This window comes from Lissotriton helveticus, chromosome 6 (genome assembly GCF_964261635.1).
Source record: "Lissotriton helveticus chromosome 6, aLisHel1.1, whole genome shotgun sequence".
Taxonomy (NCBI): Eukaryota; Metazoa; Chordata; class Amphibia; order Caudata; family Salamandridae; genus Lissotriton; species Lissotriton helveticus.
Genome location: NC_136067.1, coordinates 22,970,636 through 22,986,016, shown reverse-complemented (window position 1 = coordinate 22,986,016; position 15,381 = coordinate 22,970,636).

Sequence of the window (15,381 nt, the reverse complement as noted above, 5' to 3'; positions counted from 1 at the left end):
CTGGGAAAGACATGGCTTGGTAGTTCGGACCGGACTGTTCCCATGAGGCACAGGGTCAGAGCTGATTTGCATATAGCCAGTGTCTAACCCAGGGTGGTGTGGAGTGCAAAAAAAACGATGGATTTAGGCCCAGATCCTTGTACTGGGGTGAATGTATGACATTGTTCTACATTCTGTCCATCAACTGTGTTTTTTGCAATTTTCACCCCGAGTGGGCTGGGTATACTAAGACGTGAGTCCCAGGCTCTCCACACCACTGGAGTCAAGCTATCCAGGCTGAATGAAGGCTGATAGCCAGAAACCGGTCCTTGGATGCTTGATTCCGGTCTGGGAAAGACATGGCTTGGTAGTTCGGACTGGACTGTTCCCAAGAGGCACAGGGTCAGAGCTGATTTGCATATAGCCAGTGTCTAACCCAGGGTGGTGTGGAGTACAAAAAAAAACGATGGATTTAGGGCCAGATCCTTGTACTGGGGTGAATGTATGACATTGTTCTACATTCTGTCCATCAACTGTGTTTTTTGCAATTTTCACCCCGAGTGGGCTGGGTATAATTAGACGTGAGTCCCAGGCTCTCCACACCACTGGAGTCAAGCTATCCAGGCTGAATGAAGGCTTATAGCCAGAAACCGGTCCTTGGATGCTTGATTCCGGTCTGGGAAAGACATGGCTTGGTAGTTCGGACTGGACTGTTCCCCTGAGGCACAGGGTCAGAGCTGATTTGCATACAGCCAGTGTCTAACCCAGGGTGGTGTGGAGTGCAAAAAAAACGATGGATTTAGGCCCAGATCCTTGTACTGGGGTGAATGTATGACATTGTTCCACATTCTGTCCATCAACTGTGTTTTTTGCAATTTTCAACCCGAGTGGGCTGGGTATACTCAGACGTGAGTCCCAGGCTCTCCATACCACTGGTGTCAAGCTATCCAGGCTCAATGAAGGCTGATAGCCAGAAACCAGTCCTTGGATGCTTGATTCCGGGTTGGAAAAGACATGGCTTGGTAGTTCGGACTGGACTGTTCCCATGAGGCACAGGGTCAGAGCTGATTTACATATAGCCAGGGTCTAACCCAGGGTGGTGTGGAGTGCAAAAAAACGATGGATTTAGGCTCAGATCCTTGTACTGGGGTGAATGTATGACATTGTTCTACATTCTGTCCATCAACTGTGTTTTTTGCAATTTTCACCCCGAGTGGGCTGGGTATACTCAGACGTGAGTCCCAGGCTCTCCACACCACTGGAGTCAAGCTATCCAGGCTGAATGAAGGCTGATAGCCAGAAACCGGTCCTTGGATGCTTGATTCCGGTCTGGGAAAGACATGGCTTGGTAGTTCGGACTGGACTGTTCCCATGAGGCACAGGGTCAGAGCTGATTTGCATATAGCCAGTGTCTAACCCAGGGTGGTGTGGAGTGCAAAAAAAACGATGGATTTAGGCCCAGATCCTTGTACTGGGGTGAATGTATGACATTGTTCTACATTGTGTCCATCAACTGTGTTTTTTGCAATTTTCACCCCGAGTGGGCTGGGTATACTCAGACGTGAGTCCCAGGCTCTTCAAACCACTGGAGTCAAGCTATCCAGGCTAAATGAAGGCTGATAGCCAGAAACCGGTCCTTGGATGCTTGATTCCGGTCTGGGAAAGACATGCCTTGGTAGTTCGGACTGGACTGTTCCCATGAGGCACAGGGTCAGAGCTGATTTGCATATAGCCAGTGTCTAACCCAGGGTGGTGTGGAGTGCAAAAAAAACGATGGATTTAGGCCCAGATCCTTGTACTGGGGTGAATGTATGACATTGTTCTACATTCTGTCCATCAACTGTGTTTTTTGCAATTTTCACCCCGAGTGGGCTGGGTATACTAAGACGTGAGTCCCAGGCTCTCCACACCACTGGAGTCAAGCTATCCAGGCTGAATAAAGGCTGATAGCCAGAAACCGGTCCTTGGATGCTTGATTCCGGTCTGGGAAAGACATGGCTTGGTAGTTCGGACTGGACTGTTCCCATGAGGCACAGGGTCAGAGCTGATTTGCATATAGCCAGTGTCTAACCCAGGGTGGTGTGGAGTGCAAAAAAAACCCGATGGATTTAGGCCCAGATCCTTGTACTGGGGTGAATGTATGACATTGTTCTACATTCTGTACATCAACTGTGTTTTTTGCAATTTTCACCCCGAGTGGGCTGAGTATACTCAGACGTGAGTCCCAGGCTCTCCACACCACTGGAGTCAAGCTATCCAGGCTGAATGAAGGCTGATAGCCAGAAACCGGTCCTTGGATGCTTGATTCCGGTCTGGGAAAGACATGGCTTGGTAGTTCGGACTGGACTGTTCCCATGAGGCACAGGGTCAGAGCTGATTTGCATATAGCCAGTGTCTAACCCAGGGTGGTGTGGAATGCAAAAAAAACGATGGATTTAGGCCCAGATCCTTGTACTGGGGTGAATGTATGACATTGTTCTACATTCTGTCCATCAACTGTGTTTTTTGCAATTTTCACCCCGAGTGGGCTGGGTATACTCAGACGTGAGTCCCAGGCTCTCCACACCACTGGAGTCAAGCTATCCAGGCTGAATGAAGGCTGATAGCCAGAAACCGGTCCTTGGATGCTTGATTCCGGTCTGGGAAAGACATGGCTTGGTAGTTCGGACTGGACTGTTCCCATGAGGCACAGGGTCAGAGCTGATTTGCATATAGCCAGTGTCTAACCCAGGGTGGTGTGGAGTGCAAAAAAACGACGGATTTAGGCTCAGATCCTTGTACTGGGGTGAATGTATGACATTGTTCTACATTCTGTCCATCAACTGTGTTTTTTGCAATTTTCACCCCGAGTGGGCTGGGTATACTCAGACGTGAGTCCCAGGCTCTCCACACCACTGGAGTCAAGCTATCCAGGCTGAATGAAGGCTGATAGCCAGAAACCGGTCCTTGGATGCTTGATTCCGGTCTGGGAAAGACATGGCTTGGTAGTTCGGACTGGACTGTTCCCATGAGGCACAGGGTCCGAGCTGATTTGCATATAGCCAGTGTCTAACCCAGGGTGGTGTGGAGTGCAAAAAAAACGATGGATTTAGGCCCAGATCCTTGTACTGGGGTGAATGTATGCCATTGTTCTACATTCTGTCCATCAACTGTGTTTTTTGCAATTTTCACCCCGAGTGGGCTGGGTATAATCAGACGTGAGTCCCAGGCTCTCCACACCACTGGAGTCAAGCTATCCAGGCTGAATGAAGGCTTATAGCCAGAAACCGGTCCTTGGATGCTTGATTCCGGTCTGGGAAAGACATGGCTTGGTAGTTCGGACTGGACAGTTCCCCTGAGGCACAGGGTCAGAGCTGATTTGCATACAGCCAGTGTCTAACCCAGGGTGGTGTGGAGTGCAAAAAAAACGATGGATTTAGGCCCAGATCCTTGTACTGGGGTGAATGTATGACATTGTTCTACATTCTGTCCATCAACTGTGTTTTTTGCAATTTTCACCCCGAGTGGGCTGGGTATACTCAGACGTGAGTCCCAGGCTCTCCACACCACTGGAGTCAAGCTATCCAGGCTGAATGAAGGCTGATAGCCAGAAACCGGTCCTTGGATGCTTGATTCCGGTCTGGGAAAGACATGGCTTTGTAAAAACAGTTTCAATCGGGTCGGGGACAATCGATATTTGCCCGGCGGTATTGCCTCTGTGACCCTCTAGTTATTTAAATCAATGAAGAGGCAGGCGCTGGAGACTGGAAAGCAGGAAACAAGGTTTTTTTATTCTCTCCGGAGGAGAACACAACGAAACGGACAGAAGGTATCGTTCTGAGGTGCTCTAACTGTATTTCTGAGGCCTGGCCTCTTATATCCACATTTATGACTTTATTGCAGATTACACATACATGTTTAAAGCTTTGATGTGCGGAAAAGACATTCTCGGAACTCCCCTTTGGGCCCGTTCCCACACACATTTACAGTTAAAGTCCCCACCCTAGTCACAACAGGTGATGAGCATCGCGCAGCTGGATAATCCGCCGATTCACGGAATGTGGGGAGTCTGATCGGATCTCATGGGGTGGGGGGGCTTTGATCAACCCGGGGATTCTTTGATGGGGGAAGCTTTCTATTGTACGGGGAGGGGCAAGGATGGTATCGGCAGAGCTGGGTGTCGGCCTGGGAACGGGGAGGACAAAACGGGCTCACGGGGAAAAAAGGGGGTTTGCATCTAAGGGCCGGAGATCATGAAAGGAAAGCAGGGAGGTGTCGCGCTGGGAACAGGATGAGGGCCGGGGGCAGAGCAGCGCCGAAGAGGGGTTTATGACTCAAGGCAGGTGCAAGCAGGGGGTGGTCAGCGTGCAGGCTTAGTGAAGGCAAAGGGCTATGTCAGGGGCCAGCGGCATGCAAAAGGGTTTGTTCTGATCGGGACATCTTAAAATGGCGGGCGCGTACGACAAAAGTGTGGCATCAGGGGAAGAGGCAAGATGGCGCAGATAATGTTCACCAAAACGCACTAATTTTCCACAGTCCTCCCTTTAACATATTCAAGACATCTTGCTGGTTCATTTTCTACTCGGGTCTATTGTGGTGGGCATGAGAAAGAAGACCGGTAGGAACCCTAGAAAAAGAGTTGTAAACAATACATTTTGAGGTTTCTAGTTTTTAGGAGGTGCACCTATTTGATAAACTTTGATAAATTTGTTCAGCAGGAAAGTCATAGGAATGAAATACAAAAAACGGCGAGCAGCAAATACATATCATAATGTGAACTGGCAGGTTAATACATATTTCAGATTCGGTTTGGAGCAGGATCAATACAATGGCGGCTGGGAGAGAAATGAGGCAAAAAACGGTGATTGAGGATGTCAAATGTTCGAAGTTTACGAGTTCTCATCGTTCTTTGTGGTTTTTCGTTGGCGCTGTTGAGCACCGGCGGTGGAGCTACAAGTCCAGCTCTGTTCTAAGTTCTGCGTTGCAGGGCACGACCCTTTCCTCGCGTTTCTGGTCGGAAAGGTCCTTTTCGCCCTGTGTCCTTTGAGGTGATTGTCAGAAAGTTCCGATGGAAGAAGAGCGTTCAAAACAGTCCATAGGGTAGGTCAGAGGAAAAAAAGGGGGATGGAGCAAGGCCAAATTAGGAACAAACTAGGGGAACGAGAGACTTCAAATAGACGGGCGTGTGACGGAATTCAGAGAGCGGGGACTTGTCGACAGGCACTGGACGTCGAGCAGGGGCATCAGGTCGACCCTTTCTTTTCATGCTGTCGAAAACAGTGCCTCGTCCTGCAGCTCTTTTCAGTCGTGGTCTCGCCTTGGCTAATGTCGCAGGTGTCCCTTAGTCTGCAGTCAGGCCTCGTGCTCCCACATCCGGTCCTTCTCTCCTCCAACAGCAGTACCCTTAAACAAGTTTGAAAAGACAGTCTTTTAGAAAAATTTGCGGATGAAGATAATCAAAAAAGTCTATTTCTCTCCCAGCTCCAGGCAAAGAATGAAAATGTCCGTTATATTTAACGTTCACAACTGGCATATGAATGACCGGTGGCGGACCTGTTGGATTTACTATGACTTTCCTTCATAATCATTTATTACAGGCATGACAGTTCATCTGATGGTAACCCACCTTCGGGAGACAAATCTGGCAAAGATATGCCGTTCTCTAGAGTTTCACATTTACAAAAGGGTACAGTGAGTCGTCAACATGGTACTACACAGGTATTTTGCTGAGAGACGAACATGGCTAAACATTTCCTTTCTATCGGTGCATCCTGTTTTTCAACTACTGCGGGGTTCATTTTGACGATTTCTTTACCTTGGTCTAGTCTGTTAACCTCGTAAAACATCATTCTGGGTCCTACGTAACCTTTTACAGCCCGGTTACTTAACTAGGAAGGACAGGGGTTTTATGGGAAACAACCAGGGACATAGACAGGGGAGGTAACGGGGGTGATCGTTTTTCTGGTTTGGGTATTGCGACGTTTCGGGGAGGGGAGGGTCGCGTATTCTGAGGTCCTTGTTTTATACTATAGGAGCCGTTGACATGTAGTTCCCTCATTTCGGGCCAGATTAGGGAACCTCTGTCGTCTTACCTGTCCTTTCCCTTACGGCCCAACCTGGGTTCATTGACTTCTATCGGAAAAGGAGAGGTAATGACGCGGCCTCAGGGTGATTGTATTAAAGACAAGCGTTTGTGCAAATACTGACGGTATTTGAAGCCAATTAGGTGGTGTGCTAGGGGTGGCAATCTGCCAATTTCGGGGCTAACCACTCGGAAGAGTGGTAGTGCAAAAAAAATAGAGAGAGAGAGTGAGAGAGAGAGAGAGAGAGAGAGAGAGAGAGAGAGAGAGAGAGAGAGAGAGAGAGGAGAGAGGGAGAGAGAGAGAGAGGGAGAGAGAGAGAGAGAGAGAGAGAGAGAGAGAGAGGGAGTGCAACGGCAGGCTAAATAGTACACGTGCAACGGAGAGGGCGGCAGTGCATTCAAGAAAGGCTATTTAGTGCATTACACAGTAAAGGGTATTCACGAGTCCACGGTAGAATCTTGTAATCATGCAGTTTGAGCATTAGACAGGGTAGAGGGGACGTGCTTTGAGAAAAGGAAAGAAGAAAAAGGAGGTACCATTTTGTCGCACTTTCTCGCATTCTCGGTCCTTTGACCAGTTGGGTCAACGCCTCAGTCACACACATACACACATTCCCTCACAGTTTCGCATCATACGTAACGTGGGTTCATTCGTCCGGTCTGGTTTAAGGGTGATCACTTTTTATCAGGTTGTGCTAATTTTTCGGGTTTGTTCGATACGTGAGTAGTTTGCAGGCGTGCTTAGACACCAAGTCCAAAAAAAGTGGAGGCTCCCCTGTTTGGTTTTTCAGGGTGGGGGAAATTCAATCATACACAAAAAACAGTTCCCTGTTCAAGTAGTCGCAGTCTAAGATTGCTGTAGGAGAGCTGAACACGGGTGTTGGGCTAATCTGATACTTAGCACATCATACAATGGTCACATCAGACATAAATGCAGGACTAAATATAATCAAGTTCACACACTATATAAAGGTAAAAACGCTAGTACTAAAATAATTATCAAGATATACACAATTTATTGGAAAACCTCCCAACTGGGTTACAGTCTAAAAAATGCAGCAGCACATACAGTGTAAAATACCATTAAAAATGGCAACCTTATAAAATTTATACAGTCAAAGTATTATAAACAAGTCGACGCGGCGTTTCGGTGTTATTAGTCTTGACACCTTCTTCAGGACACAAACATTTGACTTCTTATCTTATATCTTGTATTGAGGAAGCTTTTCAATTGCTATCTCTCTTTGTGATTATTTATCATCAAGGTATCTTCATATTCCATACACAAGCGAGCAGTCTTGTGTTGTGGACTGAGGATTATCAGTGTGCACGGAGGAACCACCGTTGCTGCTAAGGGGTGCTCCTTCTGATGTCGGATTTTTATGGGGAATCTTTATCTTTATAGTCTCGTCCCTTTGGATGTGGGTAGAGATTCGGATTATCACTATGGGTGAGTTCACCGTTTGTTCCGGTCCTTTCTCATGTATAGCCAGGAACTGCCCAATCTTAATCATTCAGGTCGGCCTCCCTGTTCCTCCGTGTCATCCTCCTTCGCATCAGTCTTCGACACGGAGGAACAGGGAGGCCGACCTGAATGATTAAGATTGGGCAGTTCCTGGCTATACATGAGAAAGGACCGGAACAAACGGTGAACTCACCCATAGTGATAATCCGAATCTCTACCCACATCCAAAGGGACGAGACTATAAAGATAAAGATTCCCCATAAAAATCCGACATCAGAAGGAGCACCCCTTAGCAGCAACGGTGGTTCCTCCGTGCACACTGATAATCCTCAGTCCACAACACAAGACTGCTCGCTTGTGTATGGAATATGAAGATACCTTGATGATAAATAATCACAAAGAGAGATAGCAATTGAAAAGCTTCCTCAATACAAGATATAAGATAAGAAGTCAAATGTTTGTGTCCTGAAGAAGGTGTCAAGACTAATAACACCGAAACGCCGCGTCGACTTGTTTACAATACTTTGACTGTATAAATTTTATAAGGTTGCCATTTTTAATGGTATTTTACACTGTATGTGCTGCTGCATTTTTTAGACTGTAACCCAGTTGGGAGGTTTTCCAATAAATTGTGTATATCTTGATAATTATTTTAGTACTAGCGTTTTTACCTTTATATAGTGTGCTTAGACACCACCCTGCGGTGCTAGTCCGTTTCGTGTATTTAGACATGGCAAGGTCTCAGATCTTCGCCACACCTCGGCTGTAATTTCTGACGTAACCTGCAGAGGGAGGAAAAGAGGGGGGGGGGTGGGGGAGACAGCATTCGCGCGCATTCAAATACATGGATTCATAAGTCCTTTACTTACCTCTTACTCGTCTTTCCTCCTTGGGGCAGGGTCCCCGGGGATATGGTTTTCGGAGTCGGGGGGGGTAGTGTGTTCATGTAGGGCGTGTGCGGGGAAACATAAAAAGGAAACCAGAGGGGCCTAGTGCGAGGTATCTAGTCAAAGGATATATCTCACTATCGGGATCCTTAAACCTCTTTCAACGCCGTGGCGTTCTAAAGTTCTTCGGTTCTTGGGTCCCTGCTACTTTGGAACGTTGTACTTTACAATATTTACATTATTTCATTTCACCCTCCTTTTACATTCCCTCATTTACACCATCCGTTTTACCCATCCTTGGAAGTCACGGTCTTCCTCTACGCGAGAGTTCATGAGTCAGTCGCGTACTTTTAAGTCGGAGTGTCGTGTTGTCGATCCGATCCGTCCTCCAGGGCTGGGCAACCATCTTCCTTTAACCTTAAAGAGAGAGCAGAGTAGGGTACACAGAAAAAGAACTTTCCTACCCATCCCATATTGTTTTAAAATAAAGCATGCAATACCCGTCCATAGTTTTAAAGACTTTATTTTGCAAATTCATTTCAGCATATGGATTAGGAGGGTGTGGTCGTATTTGGTCGGTCGTGGCAATGGCTAAAGTGCGTACAGTGGGGGGGGGTGTCGTTTGCAACAGTAAAAACATCGGAAACTTTTACTCATTCATTTGTAAGAGACTAAAACGTCTATTAATTGGCTGGGGGTTCGGGGGCATATATTTTCATAATTTAGAAACATAATCATAACAGTTGTAATCAGATTTCCTATACGCATACCGTACGTATGCATCGTAAATGAGGTTTACATCAGTTATAAAAAATATAATACATTGTATATTCGTAGTCAACATTTGTAACGGGGATCTTTTCATACTGTTCGTCGAGTGAGCTCTCCTTGTCTTTTCTAGCCAAGTATACAAAGGATCGCAAAAATCTCAGAACATCAAGTTTATATTAGTGCGAAGGAACACCACGAGGTGTTCGTAAGTTCCGATTGATACCAGCGCCATTTTGGGCGGGGCCGGCACAGTCCGGAAGCAGCATCAGGGGGAAATGTTTCCATTACTGGCAGTTTGGACCAGAGTCCTTTTCGGCAGTTCTAGAATTCACGCTAACAGAAGGTGTGGCAATGTCATGTTTGTTTCGTTGGCGATCGAAGCAGCCGTCCCTTACCGGAAACCTGCAAAGGCCGAAGGCTCCGCCGGGGACCTTTGTATGATCTTCAAGGCTGCGGAGATGCTGTCGGAGATGGGGGCTCGTGCTCCATGGGACAAATGTTCGAGTTGTATGGCTGGCCAAAGTTACTCTAGTGGCCGGGGCCCGCCTTCCAGCGGATCCAGACGCCATTTTGAGGCCCTACAGGGGCCACTCTCGTCGAGTTTGCAAGAATGGAAGAGACCCTTCGGAGTGAAAGGAAGAGGTCCCTGTTTTGTGAGAGCGGGACGTTCAGCTGGGGTGCAGCTGTGATGCCCCCACCTGGGGGGGGCGAGGGAGACTCGTTCACATCGTCTCCTTCTCCCGGTGCACTCCATGCCGCTCCTTTTCATCGCCCCGCATGAAGGCCTCTCCACATCCGGTGTTCCCCAAGTGCCACCATTGTACGTTCGGTGCTGCGCAAATACTGGGGTGCCACCATGGTGTGTCCGGTGCTGTGGAAGTATGGGCACCATCGCCTGACTGGGGGTGTTCGGCGCCGGGCTGGGAGCTGGGAAACCTCCTACCGGTGGAGGTGGGGGAGGCTCGTCCGCGTCGCCTCTCCCTCCCAGCCCAACTTGGACAAATTGTTGTGGAGGTACGTGCAGGACATCCCGCCGTCCAGGACTGCTGCGGCTGTGACGGAAGAGAAAAGGAAGAGGCGCCTCGCTCTCCTCTTGACATGTGGTGGGACTACCTTAGTCTTTCCAGGCCCGTTGCGGCCGGCCAAGGAGACATGTGGCGGGACTACCTGCAAATGCCCAGGCTGCGGGCTCCTGCCTCTCCTCCGGCTCCCCCATACGTTAAGATTTCCTGACCAAGAGTTGGCGGCGGGGCTCGCCTTATATGGGTTGCCGTTGGTTGGGCGTAGCCGTAACCCTGCCCTACTTTGGAAGGTTCCAGAATGGGGGGGGGGATGTTCTGTTTGACTTTCATTTTCTACAGTTTATCGTTATTATTCCTTGTTTGTTGTGTTAAATTAAAAGTTCAAGTTTATTAATGGTCTACGGATTTTGTTTTATCATTTCTTTCTTTCCAGGTTGCTTTTATGCTAAGTTTCTGCTAACAGGGGTCGAGTAACACGGAAACACGTGTAGAGGGATGACGCAGATTTGTACATTACATACACACGAACTCAGACGGGGGACAGTACAAGTACGACATACAAAGACCCAAGACAAATATAAAAAACAGTTATTGGTCATAATTATCTCTTTCCGTCTGTGAATTTTAAACGAGGCTGGGTTCCCGTCTTGACATTGCCCGACCTAGGAGAACTTGATCATGCCGCTGAGATTTTCCTGGCGAAATCTGTGCCATCGGGCATAATCAAACGTGGTAGTTCTGTCTGGTCTGTCTATGTAAGTCGGGTTCTTCTCTGTCTCGCGCCTTTTCTCGTACTGTCGGTCTGTCGTTCTTGTCGGCCCTTTGCCTTTACTCACGCTCAGTAGAGCCGGGCATTGGGCTTTCCAGTGTCCGACATACCTACAAAAAGCGCATTGGTCTGACCCTAAGTCTGGTCGTCCTTTGTATAGTGTCGGGGGATAAGTTGTGGGTAGCGGTGTCCTGGGGTTGTCCTGTCGGTATATTTCCCTACTTGGTTTATCCTCGTCTTTTCTCTGTCGTCTCAAAGCCTCTCTGCGCCACATACCGAGACTGTCGAGCATAATTGGCGTCGTCTTATTATTTCGAAGGGCTATTTCTAACGTTTCTATTTTATCAAGGTCAAAGGATCCTGCCAGTGGCCACTGTTTGTCTTGGCTATCTTCGGTATACCTGTGCCATAATTTATTATAAGCTATGGTGACTAACCCATAGTTTATGAACATGTCCTTATTAGGGGTGCCTTCTAGTGGAGCCATATGGTCCACCTCTAACACCCGGTCCGGGCTAAACAGGCTATTTATCAATGGGGAGAAGACAGACATGACGGCTCGTAACGAGGGACTAAAAAGTCAGCACTGCCTATCTTATCACTAGGTGCAAAGACTAGACAGAATATTTCTATTCTACGTTGTTTGCAGGTAGTGAATACCTCATGGATCCAAAAAAACCAAAAGACCAACAAAATAACAATGGGGAGAATGAGTAGGACCGCAAAGATCTGCGTTACCTACCCTTTTCACTATCTGCAAAAAGGATGGTCTCTTCCCTGCTTGCAGACAGAGAATCTCCAGGAAACAATAGTTTGTGAACAACAGTTCAGTTTCAAGCAATTATTGAGTGGGGGAGAAAAAGAACAAGCACGGCTGCTACCCTACTTATCCTCCACTGCTTGCAAAGGGAGAGAGAGCCTGTTGCTTCTCCGTTTGCAGACAGTGAATCTCTAAATAAAAATAAACAAGGCAATACTAGTATTTTTGAACAATCAAGCAATCAAAACAAATTCTTTCGCAACTTGTCGTGGCAACACGACCTTACCCGGACCATGTGGACAGTTTCCTGTCTTCCGAATCCAGCGCCCGATCGTCCTCTTTTTCTCGTATTTCTCACGGCACTCCTGATGGTTCCCAGTCAGGACCGTAGATCACTCGAGAGAGGTCTGTTCGGAACTAGTGAAGTTCGGATGATCGGCTGCCAGACGAGGGTCTATTGGGCAAGAGCTCTCCCGATCGTTGCAGTCGTTCACTCTGTCGTCGGGACCTCTCCCACTGGATCCACGAGTCGCTGATGGGCCCCACGTTGGGCGCCAATTGTAAAAACAGTTTCAATCGGGTCGGGGACAATCGATATTTGCCCGGCGGTATTGCCTCTGTGACCCTCTAGTTATTTAAATCAATGAAGAGGCAGGCGCTGGAGACTGGAAAGCAGGAAACAAGGTTTTTTTATTCTCTCCGGAGGAGAACACAACGAAACGGACAGAAGGTATCGTTCTGAGGTGCTCTAACTGTATTTCTGAGGCCTGGCCTCTTATATCCACATTTATGACTTTATTGCAGATTACACATACATGTTTAAAGCTTTGATGTGCGGAAAAGACATTCTCGGAACTCCCCTTTGGGCCCGTTCCCACACACATTTACAGTTAAAGTCCCCACCCTAGTCACAACAGGTGATGAGCATCGCGCAGCTGGATAATCCGCCGATTCACGGAATGTGGGGAGTCTGATCGGATCTCATGGGGTGGGGGGGCTTTGATCAACCCGGGGATTCTTTGATGGGGGAAGCTTTCTATTGTACGGGGAGGGGCAAGGATGGTATCGGCAGAGCTGGGTGTCGGCCTGGGAACGGGGAGGACAAAACGGGCTCACAGGGAAAAAAGGGGGTTTGCATCTAAGGGCCGGAGATCATGAAAGGAAAGCAGGGAGGTGTCGCGCTGGGAACAGGATGAGGGCCGGGGGCAGAGCAGCGCCGAAGAGGGGTTTATGACTCAAGGCAGGTGCAAGCAGGGGGTGGTCAGCGTGCAGGCTTAGTGAAGGCAAAGGGCTATGTCAGGGGCCAGAGGCATGCAAAAGGGTTTGTTCTGATCGGGACATCTTAAAATGGCGGGCGCGTACGACAAAAGTGTGGCATCAGGGGAAGAGGCAAGATGGCGCAGATAATGTTCACCAAAACGCACTAATTTTCCACAGCTTGGTAGTTCGGACTGGACTGTTCCCATGAGGCACAGGGTCAGAGCTGATTTGCATATAGCCAGTGTCTAACCCAGGGTGGTGTGGAGTACAAAAAAACGATGGATTTAGGCTCAGATCCTTGTACTGGAGTGAATGTATGACATTGTTCTACATTCTGTCCATCAACTGTGTTTTTTGCAATTTTCACCCCGAGTGGGCTGGGTATACTCAGACTTGAGTCCCAGGCTCTCCACACCACTGGAGTCAAGCTATCCAGGCTGAATGAAGGCTGATAGCCAGAAACCGGTCCTTGGATGCTTGATTCCGGTCTGGGAAAGACATGGCTTGGAAGTACGGACTGGACTGTTCCCATGAGGCACAGGGTCAGAGCTGATTTGCATATAGCCAGTGTCTAACCCAGGGAGGTGTGGAGTGCAAAAAAACCAATGGATTTAGGCCCAGATCCTTGTACTGGGGTGAATGTATGACATTGTTCTACATTCTGTCCATCAACTGTGTTTTTTGCAATTTTCACCCCGAGTGGGCTTGGTATACTCAGACGTGAGTCCCAGGCTCTCCACACCACTGGAGTCAAGCTATCCAGGCTGAATGAAGGCTGATAGCCAGAAACTGGTCCTTGGATGCTTGATTCCGGTCTGGGAAAGACATGGCTTGGTAGTTCGGACTGGACTGTTCCCATGAGGCACAGGGTCAGAGCTGATTTACATATAGCCAGTGTCTAACCCAGGGTGGTGTGGAGTGCAAAAAAACGATGGATTTAGGCTCAGATCCTTGTACTGGGGTGAATGTATGATATTGTTCTACATTCTGTCCATCAACTGTGTTTTTTGCAATTTTCACCCCGAGTGGGCTGGGTAACTCAGACGTGAGTCCCAGGCTCTCCACACCACTGGAGTCAAGCTATCCAGGCTGAATGAAGGCTGATAGCCAGAAACCGGTCCTTGGATGCTTGATTCCGGTCTGGGAAAGACATGGCTTGGTAGTTCGGACTGGACTGTTCCCATTAGGCACAGGGTCAGAGCTGATTTGCATATAGCCAGTGTCTAACCCAGGGTGGTGTGGAGTGCAAAAAAAACGATGGATTTAGGCCCAGATCCTTGTACTGGGGTGAATGTATGACATTGTTCTACATTCTGTCCATCAACTGTGTTTTTTGCAATTTTCACCCCGAGTGGGCTGGGTATACTCAGACTTGAGTCCCAGGCTCTCCACACCACTGGAGTCAAGCTATCCAGGCTGAATGAAGGCTTATAGCCAGAAACCGGTCCTTGGATGCTTGGGAAAGACATGGCTTGGTAGTTCGGACTGGACTGTTCCCATGAGGCACAGGGTCAGAGCTGATTTGCATATAGCCAGTGTCTAACCCAGGGAGGTGTGGAGTGCAAAAAAACGATGGATTTAGGCTCAGATCCTTGTACTGGGGTGAATGTATGACATTGTTCTACATTCTGTCCATCAACTGTGTTTTTTGCAATTTTCACCCCGAGTGGGCTGGGTAACTCAGACGTGAGTCCCAGGCTCTCCACACCACTGGAGTCAAGCTATCCAGGCTGAATGAAGGCTGATAGCCAGAAACCGGTCCTTGGATGCTTGATTCCGGTCTGGGAAAGACATGGCTTGGTAGTTCGGACTGGACTGTTCCCATTAGGCACAGGGTCAGAGCTGATTTGCATATAGCCAGTGTCTAACCCAGGGTGGTGTGGAGTGCAAAAAAAACGATGGATTTAGGCCCAGATCCTTGTACTGGGGTGAATGTATGACATTGTTCTACATTCTGTCCATCAACTATGTTTTTTGCAATTTTCACCCCGAGTGGGCTGGGTATACTCAGACGTGAGTCCCAGGCTCTTCACACCACTGGAGTCAAGCTATCCAGGCTGAATGAAGGCTGATAGCCAGAAACCGGTCCTTAGATGCTTGATTCCGGTCTGGGAAAGACATGGCTTGGTAGTTCGGACTGGACTGTTCCCATGAGGCACAGGGTCAGAGCTGATTTGCATATAGCCAGTGTCTAACCCAGGGTGGTGTGGAGTGCAAAAAAACGATGGATTTAGGCCCAGATCCTTGTACTGGGGTGAATGTATGACATTGTTCTACATTCTGTCCATCAACTGTGTTTTTTGCAATTTTCACCCCGAGTGGGCTTGGTATACTCAGACGTGAGTCCCAGGCTCTCCACACCACTGGAGTCAAGCTATCCAGGCTGAATGAAGGCTGATAGCCAGAA